General features: G+C 52.6%; 1 protein-coding gene across 1 annotated transcript in view; it reads left to right on the top strand.

The window, feature by feature from the left end:
• Window positions 1-923: 923 nt before the first annotated feature.
• The window catches only part of LOC142484990 (microtubule-actin cross-linking factor 1, isoforms 6/7-like), a gene marked incomplete at its 3' end in the record, with an annotated part of 162914 nt that continues 149593 nt past the window's right edge, over window positions 924-14244 (top strand). Inside the window, exon 1 of the mRNA XM_075584226.1 lies at window positions 924-1417. The remainder of the gene's footprint in view (window positions 1418-14244) is intronic.

Below are 14244 nucleotides of genomic sequence, written 5' to 3'. Positions count from 1 at the left end.
CCCCCACCAGGCCAGAGATCAGGTGTATTCCCGGTGTGAGTCTCCCCGGTCACTCCTTCACACCTGTAACTCTCCCCCACCAGGCCGGAGATCAGGTTTATTCCCGGTGTGAGTCTCCCCGGTCACTCCTTCGCACCTGTAACTCTCCCCCACCAGGCCGGAGATCAGGTGTATTCCCGGTGTGAGTCTCCCCGGTCACTCCTTCGCACCTGTAACTCTCCCCCCAGAAGGGTCACATCCCCCCACGCCCCAGTAATGAGATAATCTGTAGGGCAGTAGAGAGGGGGGGTTACCCCACACGCGGTAACACACACAGGGCAGGGACCGCTCCCGACACTCCGTCCCCATCGTCTACCTCCATTTCCAAAACGCAGTCCCCAAAACACTTTACTAAAAAGTACTTTTTTTTTGTAGCGTCAATCACTTAACCGTTAACCCTATCCCTGCCATCACTTCCCTTTCAACCTAAGTGGGACTTCACCTTCACCTTTCCCAAGCAACGCATGGCGGGCCCCTCTGGGAGCCAAGGGGTTAAACAGAGAGCGTTAGGGCAGTAGACATTTAGCGCACCAGGACCGGGACACCGCAGGCCATGTTTACTAAACGCTGCTACTCCAGAAGACGCAGCCCGTTACAGTGAGTGGGCTGAGGTTCTGCCGCAGAAGGTGTCCGGTAGAGGACGGTGCCTCCCAGCGTGGAATGGGTCGTGTGGCACTGACCGTCCTGTCCCAGCCTGCTGCTCACACAAGATTGCAGTTGGCTATGCTCAGTAAATGTTGGTGTTGTAGCTGTTCCTCTGTCTGCGTCCCTCCCCCGTTTCTCCCCTTGTATCCCCCTCTCCCCCCCTCCCCCCCCCCCGCCCCGTGCTCCCATCCCCTCAGCAGGGCAGGATAAAGGGATGAGAGCCTTTTGATGCGAGAACAATACAGAATCCCGCGTGTTTGAGACCAGCGCACAGAGGCCAGCAGGCAAAGTTTGCCCGTGCCGCGCGGCAGAGCTGCGGGCATCCACCGGCTGTGGTCAGACTTGGCTGCTGCTATTCCTGCAAACACTTCTATAAAGCGCCACCAGCCGAAACCCACCAGAGATCCAAAGCACGCTGCCCTGAAGAGCTTACTCTCTAATTCCCGGAGCACGGATTTGGCTACTGGCGTTCCACTTCGGAGAGCGGCATGGTAACCGCGCTGCGTCCCCAGAGTGGGAACATCCTGAGTGTCGGCTGCACCGTTTGCAGGACACCGGAGACCCCGTCCATCGTGGTGAGGAGGACTTTCCCAGCCTGGGCAGAGTAACAGGTGCACCGCTGGGAGTACGGAGACCGCGTTACTGCAGGAGGCCACCGACTAAAGTCCGGAGCTCTGCCTGGGACCGAGACCCCGACTGCAGCAAGCGAGCGGAGTACCCCGACCCCGAAAAGGTAATGAAAACGTTACTCTGCATAACATGCATGGGCACTATAAAGCATTACTTAGCCACGGCTGCTGGGAGGCAGCACCGGATCTAGCATTGCTCAGGATCCCATCGCTGGGATCCGTTTCCCTCTGGCAATCTGGGGCCGTACATTTGCTGCCTTTTTGCCCTCATTTTGCAACCAAGCAGATTTTCAAACATATTCCCAAAGTCTTCCGGGTGCAAAAACAGGGTGCAAAAACAGGGTGCAAAAACAGGGTGCAAAAACAGCACCAGATTTATCCGTGAGAAGAAACCCCAGAGACAGATTTTCATTTTGGGTTTTGCACGTCAAAATTTCAGTGCTAAAAAGTATTAGAAACAGTCGTGCAGGGGGGGGGGGGGGGGGCAACTCCAGTCCTCAGGGGCCACCAACAGGCCAGGTTTGCAGGATATCCCTGCTTCAGCACAGGTGGCTCAATCAGTGGACTTAGTCATAATGACTGCACCACCTGTGCTGAAGCAGGGGAGATCATGAAAACCTGGCCTGTTGGGGGGGCCCCCGGGGCCCGGAGTCGGCCGCCCCTGGACTAGCGCATTATTTCGTGTTTCTGACGCATCACTAAAACAGAATTCTGCGTATTTAACATTAAAAAAGTATAACTAATATTAGTAAATATCAATTATTAGTGTAATATTATTTATAATACCCCATTCTGTGAAACAAATACTTTTATTCCCTATAGAAGGGAACGTCTGTGCTGCGCCCAAATACATTTGGGGTTTACTGTACATAGCGGCTCCATTCTGCGCTAACACTATACACAGACGTTTGGGGCAGTTTCTTCTTTTCTTTGGCACAGAAACGTTACTTTTAGTAACTCCCAATAACACCGGATGCAGCATTTAACCCGTCGCTTCTCCCTCCTCTGGTCCCCGGGGGCCGTGTTTCTGCACCGGGGCTGCAGGCGGGAGACGTATAGCAACAGAACCCAACGGGTGATATCCACCGGGGGCAAAACCCGGGGCGAAAACACGGGGGCAAAACCCGGGGCGAAAACACGGGGCAAAATATGGGCAAAAATCCGGGGGAAAACCCAGGGCAAAAAACCCGGGGCGAAAATCCGGGGCCAAATCCAAGGGCAAAACCCGGTGCAAAATCCAAGCAAAACCCGGGGGCAAAACCGAGGGAAAACCGGGGGCAAAACCGAGGCAAACGCGGGGGCAAAACCAATTTATCGAAGTTAAAGCATGTTAAAGCGATGGGGTTTTCCGATGTGATACGTGTGATAATATGTATCCCCTGGGCGACCTCTGTAAGTGGCCGTGTATATTTAGTCCCATATGGAGGGGGTACAGCTGGCAGCGCGTGGGGTTTATTCACTGATATGTTTGTATTGACAGTGTAATGTACTATATACTGTACCGTATAATGTACCGTATACTGTACCGTATAATGTACCATACTGTATACTGTACAAAATTACTACAAAACCCAACCCTGCAGGGCCCCGGTTGGAACATTTGCCGCGAGCAAGTCTCCGCCGGCGGTTAGCCGCCCCTTATCTCCCTGCCGGTACATCTCTCTGCCGGCGGTTAGCCGCCCCTTACCTCCCTGCCGGGACATCTCTCCGCCGGCGGTTAGCCGCCCCTTACCTCCCTGCCGGGACATCTCTCCGCCGGCGGTTAGCTGCCCCTTACCTCCCTGCCGGGATATCTCTCCGCCGGCGGTTAGCTGCCCCTTACCTCCCTGCCGGGACATCTCTCCGCCGGCGGTTAGCTGCCCCTTACCTCCCTGCCGGGATATCTCTCCGCCGGCGGTTAGCTGCCCCTTACCTCCCTGCCGGGACATCTCTCCGCCGGCGGTTAGCTGCCCCTTACCTCCCTGCCGGGATATCTCTCCGCCGGCGGTTAGCTGCCCCTTACCTCCCTGCCGGGACATGTCTCCGCCGGCGGTTAGCCGCCCCTTACCTCCCTGCCGGGACATCTCTCTGCCGGCGGTTAGCTGCCCCTTACCTCCCTGCCAGTACATCTCTCTGCCGGCGGTTAGCCGCCCCTTACCTCCCTGCCGGGACATGTCTCCGCTGGCGGTTAGCCGCCCCTTACCTCCCTGCCGGGACATCTCTCTGCCGGCGGTTAGCTGCCCCTTACCTCCCTGCCGGTACATCTCTCTGCCGGTGGTTAGCCGCCCCTTACCTCCCTGCCGGGACATCTCTCTGCCGGCGGTTAGCCGCCCCTTACCTCCCTGCCGGGACATCTCTATGCCGGCGGCTTCGCCGACTAGGTAAACCCCTGGCCTTTCCCCTTACCCTAATTTTAACCCCTTACCCTAATGCCATACCCTAAAAACCTGACCCTAACCTTAAAACCCCGCTCCTAAACAACCTACCCTAACCGCTAAAACCCCTTCAAATTTACTTACCTTATCAACGGAGCAGCCGCGGCGTAGCCTTGGTCACCGCAAGACGACCGAGACCATATGTCCCATCCCGCTGGGGCCTGCAGTATACTGTACCGTATGTACTCACATGTCCCATCCCGCTGGGGCCCGCAGTATACTGTACTGTATGTACTCACATGTCCCATCCCGCTGGGGCCTGCAGTATACTGTACTGTATGTACTCACATGTCCCGCTCCGCTGGGGCCTGCAGTATACTGTACCGTATGTACTCACATGTCCCGTCCCGCTGGGGCCTGCAGTATACTGTACCGTATGTACTCACATGTCCCGTCCCGCTGGGGCCGGCAGTATACTGTACCGTATGTACTCACATGTCCCATCCCGCTGGGGCCCGCAGTATACTGTACCGTATGTACTCACATGTCCCATCCCGCTGGGACCTGCAGTATACTGTACCGTATGTATTCACATGTCCCATCCCGCTGGGACCTGCAGTATACTGTACCGTATGTACTCACATGTCCCATCCCGCTGGGGCCCGCAGTATACTGTACCGTATGTATTCACATGTCCCATCCCGCTGGGACCTGCAGTATACTGTACCGTATGTACTCACATGTCCCATCCCGCTGGGGCCCACAGTATACTGTACCGTATGTACTCACATGTCCCATCCCGCTGTGGCCGGCAGTATACTGTACCGTATGTACTCACATGTCCCATCCCGCTGGGGCCTGCAGTATACTGTACCGTATGTACTCACATGTCCCATCCCGCTGGGGCCTGCAGTATACTGTACCGTATGTACTCACATGTCCCGTCCCGCTGGGGCCTGCAGTATACTGTACTGTATGTACTCACATGTCCCATCCCGCTGGGGCCTGCAGCATACTGTACCGTATGTACTCACATGTCCCATCCCGCTGGGACCTGCAGTATACTGTACCGTATGTACTCACATGTCCCATCCCGCTGGGGCCTGCAGTATACTGTACCGTATGTACTCACATGTCCCATCCCGCTGGGGCCCGCAGTATACTGTACTGTATGTACTCACATGTCCCATCCCGCTGGGGCCTGCAGTATACTGTACCGTATGTACTCACATGTCCCATCCCGCTGGGGCCTGCAGTATACTGTACCGTATGTACTCACATGTCCCATCCCGCTGGGGCCCGCAGTATACTGTACTGTATGTACTCACATGTCCCATCCCGCTGGGGCCTGCAGTATACTGTACCGTATGTACTCACATGTCCCATCCCGCTGGGGCCTGCAGTATACTGTACTGTATGTACTCACATGTCCCGTCCCGCTGGGGCCGGCAGTATACTGTACCGAATGTACTCACATGTCCCATCCCGCTGGGGCCGGCAGTATACTGTACCGTATGTACTCACATGTCCCATCCCGCTGGGGCCCGCAGTATACTGTACCGTATGTACTCACATGTCCCATCCCGCTGGGGCCGGCAGTATACTGTACCGTATGTACTCACATGTCCCATCCCGCTGGGGCCTGCAGTATACTGTACCGTATGTACTCACATGTCCCGCTCCGCTGGGGCTGGCAGTATACTGTACCGTATGTACTCACATGTCCCATCCCGCTGGGGCCGGCAGTATACTGTACCGTACGTACTCACATGTCCCATCCCGCTGGGGCCTGCAGTATACTGTACCGTATGTACTCACATGTCCCGCTCCGCTGGGGCTGGCAGTATACTGTACCGTATGTACTCACATGTCCCATCCCGCTGGGGCCTGCAGTATACTGTACCGTATGTACTCACATGTCCCATCCCGCTGGGGCCTGCAGTATACTGTACCGTATGTACTCACATGTCACATCCCGCTGGGACCTGCAGTATACTGTACCGTACGTACTCACATGTCCCATCCCGCTGGGGCCCGCAGTATACTGTACCGTATGTACTCACATTTCCCATCCCGCTGGGGCCGGCAGTATACTGTACCGTATGTACTCACATGTCCCATCCCGCTGGGGCCTGCAGTATACTGTACTGTATGTACTCACATGTCCCATCCCGCTGGGGCCGGCAGTATACTGTACCGTATGTACTCACATGTCCCATCCCGCTGGGGCCTGCAGTATACTGTACTGTATGTACTCACATGTCCCATCCCGCTGGGGCCGGCAGTATACTGTACCGTATGTACTCACATGTCCCATCCCGCTGGGGCCTGCAGTATACTGTACCGTATGTACTCACATGTCCCATCCCGCTGGGGCCGGCAGTATACTGTACCGTATGTACTCACATGTCCCGTCCCGCTGGGGCCGGCAGTATACTGTACCGTATGTACTCACATGTCCCATCCCGCTGGGGCCTGCAGTATACTGTACCGTATGTACTCACATGTCCCATCCCGCTGGGGCCTGCAGTATACTGCACCGTATGTACTAACATGTCCCATCCCGCTGGGGCCTGCAGTATACTGTACCGTATGTACTCACATGTCCCATCCCGCTGGGGCCTGCAGTATACTGTACTGTATGTACTCACATGTCCCGTCCCGCTGGGGCCGGCAGTATACTGTACCGAATGTACTCACATGTCCCATCCCGCTGGGGCCGGCAGTATACTGTACCGTATGTACAGTACTCACATGTCCCATCCCGCTGGGGCCCGCAGTATACTGTACCGTATGTACTCACATGTCCCATCCCGCTGGGGCCGGCAGTATACTGTACCGTATGTACTCACATGTCCCATCCCGCTGGGGCCGGCAGTATACTGTACCGTATGTACTCACATGTCCCATCCCGCTGGGGCTTGCAGTATACTGTACCGTATGTACTCACATGTCCCGCTCCGCTGGGGCTGGCAGTATACTGTACCATATGTACTCACATGTCCCATCCCGCTGGGGCCGGCAGTATACTGTACCGTACGTACTCACATGTCCCATCCCGCTGGGGCCTGCAGTATACTGTACCGTATGTACTCACATGTCACGCTCCGCTGGGGCTGGCAGTATACTGTACCGTATGTACTCACATGTCCCATCCCGCTGGGGCCTGCAGTATACTGTACCGTATGTACTCACATGTCCCATCCCGCTGGGGCCTGCAGTATACTGTACCGTATGTACTCACATGTCACATCCCGCTGGGGCCAGCAGTATACTGTACCGTATGTACTCACATGTCCCATCCCGCTGGGGCCTGCAGTATACTGTACCGTATGTACTCACATGTCCCATCCCACTGGGGCCTGCAGTATACTGTACCGTATGTACTCACATGTCCCATCCCGCTGGGGCCGGCAGTATACTGTACCGTATGTACTCACATGTCCCATCCCGCTGGGGCCTGCAGTATACTGTACCGTATGTACTCACATGTCCCGTCCCGCTGGGGCCGGCAGTATACTATACCGTATGTACTCACATGTCCCGTCCCGCTGGGGCCTGCAGTATACTGTACCGTATGTACTCACATGTCCCATCCCGCTGGGGCCTGCAGTATACTGTACCGTATGTACTCACATGTCCCAGCCCGCTGGGGCCTGCAGTATACTGTACCGTATGTACTCACATGTCCCATCCCGCTGGGGCCGGCAGTATACTGCACCGTATGTACTCACATGTCCCGTCCCGCTGGGGCCTGCAGTATACTGTACCGTATGTACTCACATGTCCCATCCTGCTGGGGCCGGCAGTATACTGTACCGTATGTACTCACATGTCCCATCCCGCTGGGGCCGGCAGTATACTGTACCGTATGTACTCACATGTCCCATCCCGCTGGGGCCGGCAGTATACTGTACCGTATGTACTCACATGTCCCGTCCCGCTGGGGCCGGCAGTATACTGTACCGTATGTACTCACATGTCCCGTCCCGCTGGGGCCTGCAGTATACTGTACCGTATGTACTCACATGTCCCGTCCCGCTGGGGCCGGCAGTATACTGTACCGTATGTACTCACATGTCCCGTCCCGCTGGGGCCTGCAGTATACTGTACCGTATGTACTCACATGTCCCGTCCCGCTGGGGCCGGCAGTATACTGTACCGTATGTACTCACATGTCCCATCCCGCTGGGGCCGGCAGTATACTGTACCGTATGTACTCACATGTCCCATCCCGCTGGGGCCGGCAGTATACTGTACAGTATGTACTCACATGTCCCATCCCGCTGGGGCCTGCAGTATACTGTACCGTATGTACTCACATGTCCCATCCCGCTGGGGCCGGCAGTATACTGTACCGTATGTACTCACATGTCCCATCCCGCTGGGGCCCGCAGTATACTGTACCGTATGTACTCACATGTCCCGTCCCGCTGGGGCCGGCAGTATACTGTACTGTATGTACTCACATGTCCCATCCCGCTGGGGCCTGCAGTATACTGTACCGTATGTACTCACATGTCCCATCCCGCTGGGGTCTGCAGTATACTGTACCGTATGTACTCACATGTCCCATCCCGCTGGGGCCTGCAGTATACTGTACCGTATGTACTTACATGTCCCATCCCGCTGGGGCCTGCAGTATACTGTACCGTATGTACTCACATGTCCCGTCCCGCTGGGGCCGGCAGTATACTGCACCGTATGTACTCACATGTCCCGTCCCGCTGGGGCCTGCAGTATACTGTACCGTATGTACTCACATGTCCCATCCCGCTGGGGCCGGCAGTATACTGTACCGTATGTACTCACATGTCCCATCCCGCTGGGGCCTGCAGTATACTGTACCGTATTTACTCACATGTCCCATCCCGCTGGGGCCTGCAGTATACTGTACCGTATGTTGTCACATGTCCCATCCCGCTGGGGCCTGCAGTATACTGTACCGTATGTACTCACATGTCCCATCCCGCTGGGGCCGGCATTATACTGTACCGTATGTACTCACATGTCCCATCCCACTGGGGCCGGCAGTATACTGTACCGTATGTACTCACATGTCCCATCCCGCTGGGGCCGGCAGTATACTGTACCGTATGTACTCACATGTCCCGCTTCACTGGGACCCGCAGTATACTGTACCGTATGTACTCACATGTCCCGCTTCACTGGGACCCGCAGTATACTGTACCGTATGTACTCACATGTCCCAGTATACTGTACCGTATGTAACGGGTATTCCCTCTACCCCAATCACAGATATAGTGTGTGTGGATGGAAACCTATGTGTTACCAGGTGTGGTGCATATACCTGTAGGTTCACAAGAGGCCTGAGCCTCCGCTTGTTGGGAACCTGGGGTGAGTCCGTCAGCTCGATCTGGTTTACAGCGCCTCCACCTGTGCAGGGTTCTAGAAATGTAGAAGGTTGCCTACACAGGACCCACATATACAATAAGTACATACACGAAGATGTATATAACTACTTTACTGTAATGCAGAATAATCACACTTTGATAATAATAATACTTCCCCTAGAGGGTAACTCCACAAATATAACTCAGTCCCAAGTGTCTTTCACTCCACTAGGAGTGTACCGGCCCCCACCGTGTCCACAGCCTAACCCCTTTGTCCCGTGGTCAGCGCTGCCAATATGTGTAATTATAATATGTATAGGATACGTTGGTGCACTTAGGAAGGTACCTGCCGAGCGCTCCTGCACTCGGGCCTGCACGCAACTTCGAAAGGATCTGCCGCTTGGTGATCCCGTCTGGTCCGGTGTTTCCTCGCACGGGTCCGCCGGGGGCGATCCCACCCTGGAGATAGTCTCTGTCTCTTTGGCACAGGCTTGAGCCCAAGTCTCTTCCCGGGAAGCGTAGCGTCCACTGTGTCCCTATCTAACACTAGTACTACTGTGACAGGGTCCCAAACCTAGGGCCTGTCCCTGTAGCACCACAAGCTGGGGGAGTCCAGGACCTGTCTGGGGCCTAGGGGGTTGCTGGCCTAATTCAGCGGGTCACTGATCCCTGCACTCACCTCCTTCCCCTAGCTCTTCCTGGTCCAGAACTAACTTGTCTCCCGCGCACGCCAAATGTATCTCTTTTCTCCAACCAGGGAGCTCCTGCAGCCCTATTGGCTCCCTGGCGTCATGGGGCCGCTCACGAGGCTCATGGGACTTGTAGTCCCGTTAAAGAGCCTTCCCTGGTAGGCTAGGGTTCGCGCGCTCCTCCCTGCGCATGCGCAACTCTGCAGGGCTGCGGGGACTTACTGCGCATGCGCGACCTAGCGCAAGATGGCGGCGCCCTGCTCGGGAGCCGCCGGGACGCCTAAACTCTCCCTGCACTGGCCCCCACCCTCCAGAAGTGCCGGCGGGTCTATCGAGTGACTCCGTCAGCGGGGGAAACGAGGGGCGGGGGAAACAAGGGGGGGGGGGTCGCGGGGCAGCAGAATCGCAGAGGGGACCTGGTTACACGTATGTAGTCACATGTCCCATCCCGATGGGGCCAGCAGTATGCTGTTCCGTATGTACTCACATGTCCCACAATAGGTAATGGACTAGTTCCGTCTGTACAATAGGTAATGGATTAGTTCTGTCTGTACAATAGGTACTGGACTAGTTCTGTCTATACAATAGGTACTGGACTAGTTCTGTCTGTACAATAGGTACTGGACTAGTTCTGTCTGATAGATACTGGGCTAGTTTTGTCTGTACAATAGATAATGGACTAGTTATTTCTATAAAATAGGCAATGAATGAATGGGGGAAGGAGAGAGATTTAGCAGTGCTTCAGGACAGGCTACAGAGGCCAATAGGATATGATCTTGCATACAATGTTGTATGGATGGGAGACGGCATAATACATTTGCCACTGTATAAATCCCGTGTAAAACACACCTTGGGGTACAGTTTGGGGCGCGTCTCCATAAATAAAAAAGCCATTATTGAAATTGGAAAAAGTGCAGAAAAGAGCCACCAAATGAATAAACGGGGTGGACGGTCTGACTTATCAGGACAGACTATTCAAATTAGGTTTTTTTAATTAGAAAAGAGGCTAAGAGGGGATGTAACTATTATCCCCAGGGCAGAATGAGTGACACCGGGTCAGCCCTGGAGATTAGAGGTGAAGAGATTTAACCTGCAGCAGGGGTCTGTGCAGGAAGAGCAGTTACATGTAGAATTGATTACCCATGGAGATGTGATGGCGGTGACAGGAGACAGCTTTAATAAGAAAAGGTTGGACGTCTTTAGATGGGAAAGGTATACAGGGATATACCAAATAAGTATACACGGGAAGGACGCTGATCCAGGGATTAATCCGATTGCCAATTCTTGGAGTCGGGAAGGAATTTATTTCCCCCCTATGAGATATCATTGGATGATGTGACTCTGGGGTTTGTGTTTGCCTTCCTCTGGGTCAGTATACTGTAAGTACGGATATAGGATAAAGTATCTGTCGTCTAAATGTAGCATAGGGTGTCTTTTTTTCAACCTCATCCACTGTGTAACTACACAATATATCTTCATAAATCCATGTTAATTATTACTAATCATTTTGTCATCCCAAAGGTATTCCTGAATATTATCCCGTATTAAACCTTCAGGTAGTTTCCCTACTATTGAAGTCAGGCTTACAGGTCTGTAATTCCCTGGTGGTGATCTAGCTCCCTTTTTAAATATAGGCACCACATCTGCTTTACGCCAATCTTGTGGCACTGAGCCTGTGGAAACGGAGCCTTTGAATATTAAATATAACGGTTTGGTTATTAGTGAACGGGGCTCTTTAAGTCTCCTGAGTGCATGCCATCCAGCCAGCCGCTTTATTAACCGTATTTGTAGCAGGCCCCTTTTGCACACCACCCCGTGTGACAAACATGTTAGTTAACGTTGAGTAAATGGCTTCCTCTTGTTGTAATATTTCTGCTATTGGCTCGTCCTTGGTATATTCGGTGGCAGCTATTATTTTAATAACTGCCACTTCCTTCTCTCCAATAACCTGTCTTCCCAATCTCACACTGAAAGGTCCTATATCATCTTTTTATACTAACTTTTTCAGGGTTGAACTAACTCTCCGTTACAATCCTTCCGTTTCATGTCTCGCTCACTTGATGGCCTTTCTGTCACTTTGGTTACATTCCTTATCGTTCCGATACGATGTCTCCGTCTCTTCAGACGGTAACAATGTAAATGTCTCTTCTTTTCCGTGCTATTCTTTCTGATTCTTTTAGATTTATTATCCACGGTTATAGACCAGAGGTGGCCAACCCCAGTCCTCAAGGGCCACCAACAGGTCAGGTTTTAAGGGAATCCCTGCTTCAGCACAGGGCTCCCCTGTTATAGCCTGATAAGTGTACGTATCTCACAATGTTTTAAAGATTGCCCATTTATCTCCCGTATCTTTCTTCCGATAAATCTTCTTCCCAATCCTTTCCCTGAAGACTCGTCCTTAATTGACTAAAACCCGCCCCCCGGAATATTTATTGCGATGATCCCGTGTTCGGGTCGATGTTTCCCATATGTTCCCCGACTTCAATATTTGTTATTAATTCTACATTGTTTGGTATTATCAAGTCTATAATGCTCCTTTCTTCAATACTCTGTGTGTGTCATTGTGTTTTAGCACACCCAGATACCCGTTTCTCTGTGTGTCATTGTGTTTTAGCACACCCAGATACCCGTTTCTCTGTGTGTGTCATTGTGTTTTAGCACACCCAGATACCCGTTTCTCTGTGTTGTGGCATTATGTTTTAGCACACCCAGATACCCGTTTCTCTGTGTTGTGTCATTGTGTTTTAGCATACCCAGATACCCGTTTCTCTGTGTTGTGTCATTGTGTTTTAGCACACCCAGATACCCGTTTCTCTGTGTTGTGTCATTGTGTTTTAGCACACCCAGATACCCGTTTCTCTGTGTGTCATTGTGTTTTAGCACACCCAGATACCCGTTTCTCTGTGTGTGTCATTGTGTTTTAGCACACCCAGATACCCGTTTCTCTGTGTTGTGGCATTATGTTTTAGCACACCCAGATACCCGTTTCTCTGTGTGTGTGTCATTGTGTTTTAGCACACCCAGATACCTGTTTCTCTGTGTTGTGTCATTGTGTTTTAGCACACCCAGATACCCGTTTCTCTGTGTGTGTCATTGTGTTTTAGCACACCCAGATACCCGTTTCTCTGTGTTGTATCATTGTGTTTTAGCACACCCAGATACCCGTTTCTCTGTGTGTCATTGTGTTTTAGCACACCCAGATACCCGTTTCTCTGTGTGTGTCATTATGTTTTAGCACACCCAGATACCCGTTTCTCTGTGTATCATTGTGTTTTAGCACACCCAGATACCCGTTTCTCTGTGTGTCATTGTGTTTTAGCACACCCAGATACCCGTTTCTCTGTGTGTGTCGTTGTGTTTTAGCACACCCAGATACCCGTTTCTGTGTGTGTCATTGTGTTTTAGCACACCCAGATACCCGTTTCCCTGTGTTGTGTCATTGTGTTTTAGCACACCCAGATACCCGTTTCCCTGTGTTGTGTTATTGTGTTTTAGCACACCCAGATACCCGTTTCTCTGTGTGTGTCATTGTGTTTTAGCACACCCAGATACCCATTTGTGTTGTGTCATTGTGTTTTAGCACACCCAGGTACCCGTTTCTCTGTGTTGTGTCATTGTGTTTTAGCACACCCAGATACCCGTTTCCTGTGTGTGTCATTGTGTTTTAGCACACCCAGATACCCGTTTCTCTGTGTTGTGTCATTGTGTTTTAGCACACCCAGATACCCGTTTCTCTGTGTTGTGTCATTGTGTTTTAGCACACCCAGATACCCATTTGTGTTGTGTCATTGTGTTTTAGCACACCCAGGTACCCGTTTCTCTGTGTTATGTCATTGTGTTTTAGCACACCCAGATACCCGTTTCTCTGTGTTATGTCATTGTGTTTTAGCACACCCAGATACCCGTTTCTCTATGTGTGTCGTTGTGTTTTAGCACACCCAGATACCCGTTTCTCTGTGTGTGTCATTGTGTTTTAGCACACCCAGATACCCGTTTCTCTGTGTTGTCATTGTGTTTTAGCACACCCAGATACCCATTTGTGTTGTGTCATTGTGTTTTAGCACACCCAGGTACCCGTTTCTCTGTGTTATGTCATTGTGTTTTAGCACACCCAGATACCCGTTTCTCTGTGTTATGTCATTGTGTTTTAGCGCACGCAGAAACCAATTTCTCTGTACTGCTAATCTGCTTCCTCCAGTTGTAACCCATGGAAGGTGGGCCCCCGTACTTCCTTCAGATGTAACCCATGGAAGGTGGGCCCGCGTACTTCCTTCAGTTGTAACCCATGGAAGGTGGGCCCCCATACTTACTCCAGTTGTAACCCATGAAAGATGGGCCCCGTACTACCTCCAGTTGTAACCCATGGAAGGTGGGCCCCCGTACATCCTCCAGTTGTAACCCGTGGATGGTGGGGCCCCCGTACTTCCTACAGTTGTAACCCATGGATGGTGGGGCCCCGTACTTCCTACAGTCTAACCCATGGAAGGTGGGCCCCCGTACTTCCTCCAGTTGTAACCCATGGAAGGTGGGCCCC

The sequence above is a fragment of the Ascaphus truei genome, unplaced genomic scaffold, assembly GCF_040206685.1.
Source record: "Ascaphus truei isolate aAscTru1 unplaced genomic scaffold, aAscTru1.hap1 HAP1_SCAFFOLD_502, whole genome shotgun sequence".
Classification (NCBI taxonomy): domain Eukaryota; kingdom Metazoa; phylum Chordata; class Amphibia; order Anura; family Ascaphidae; genus Ascaphus; species Ascaphus truei.
The sequence above is the reverse complement of the archived record's forward strand: the minus strand, read 5'-3'. Positions and strand labels throughout refer to the sequence as shown.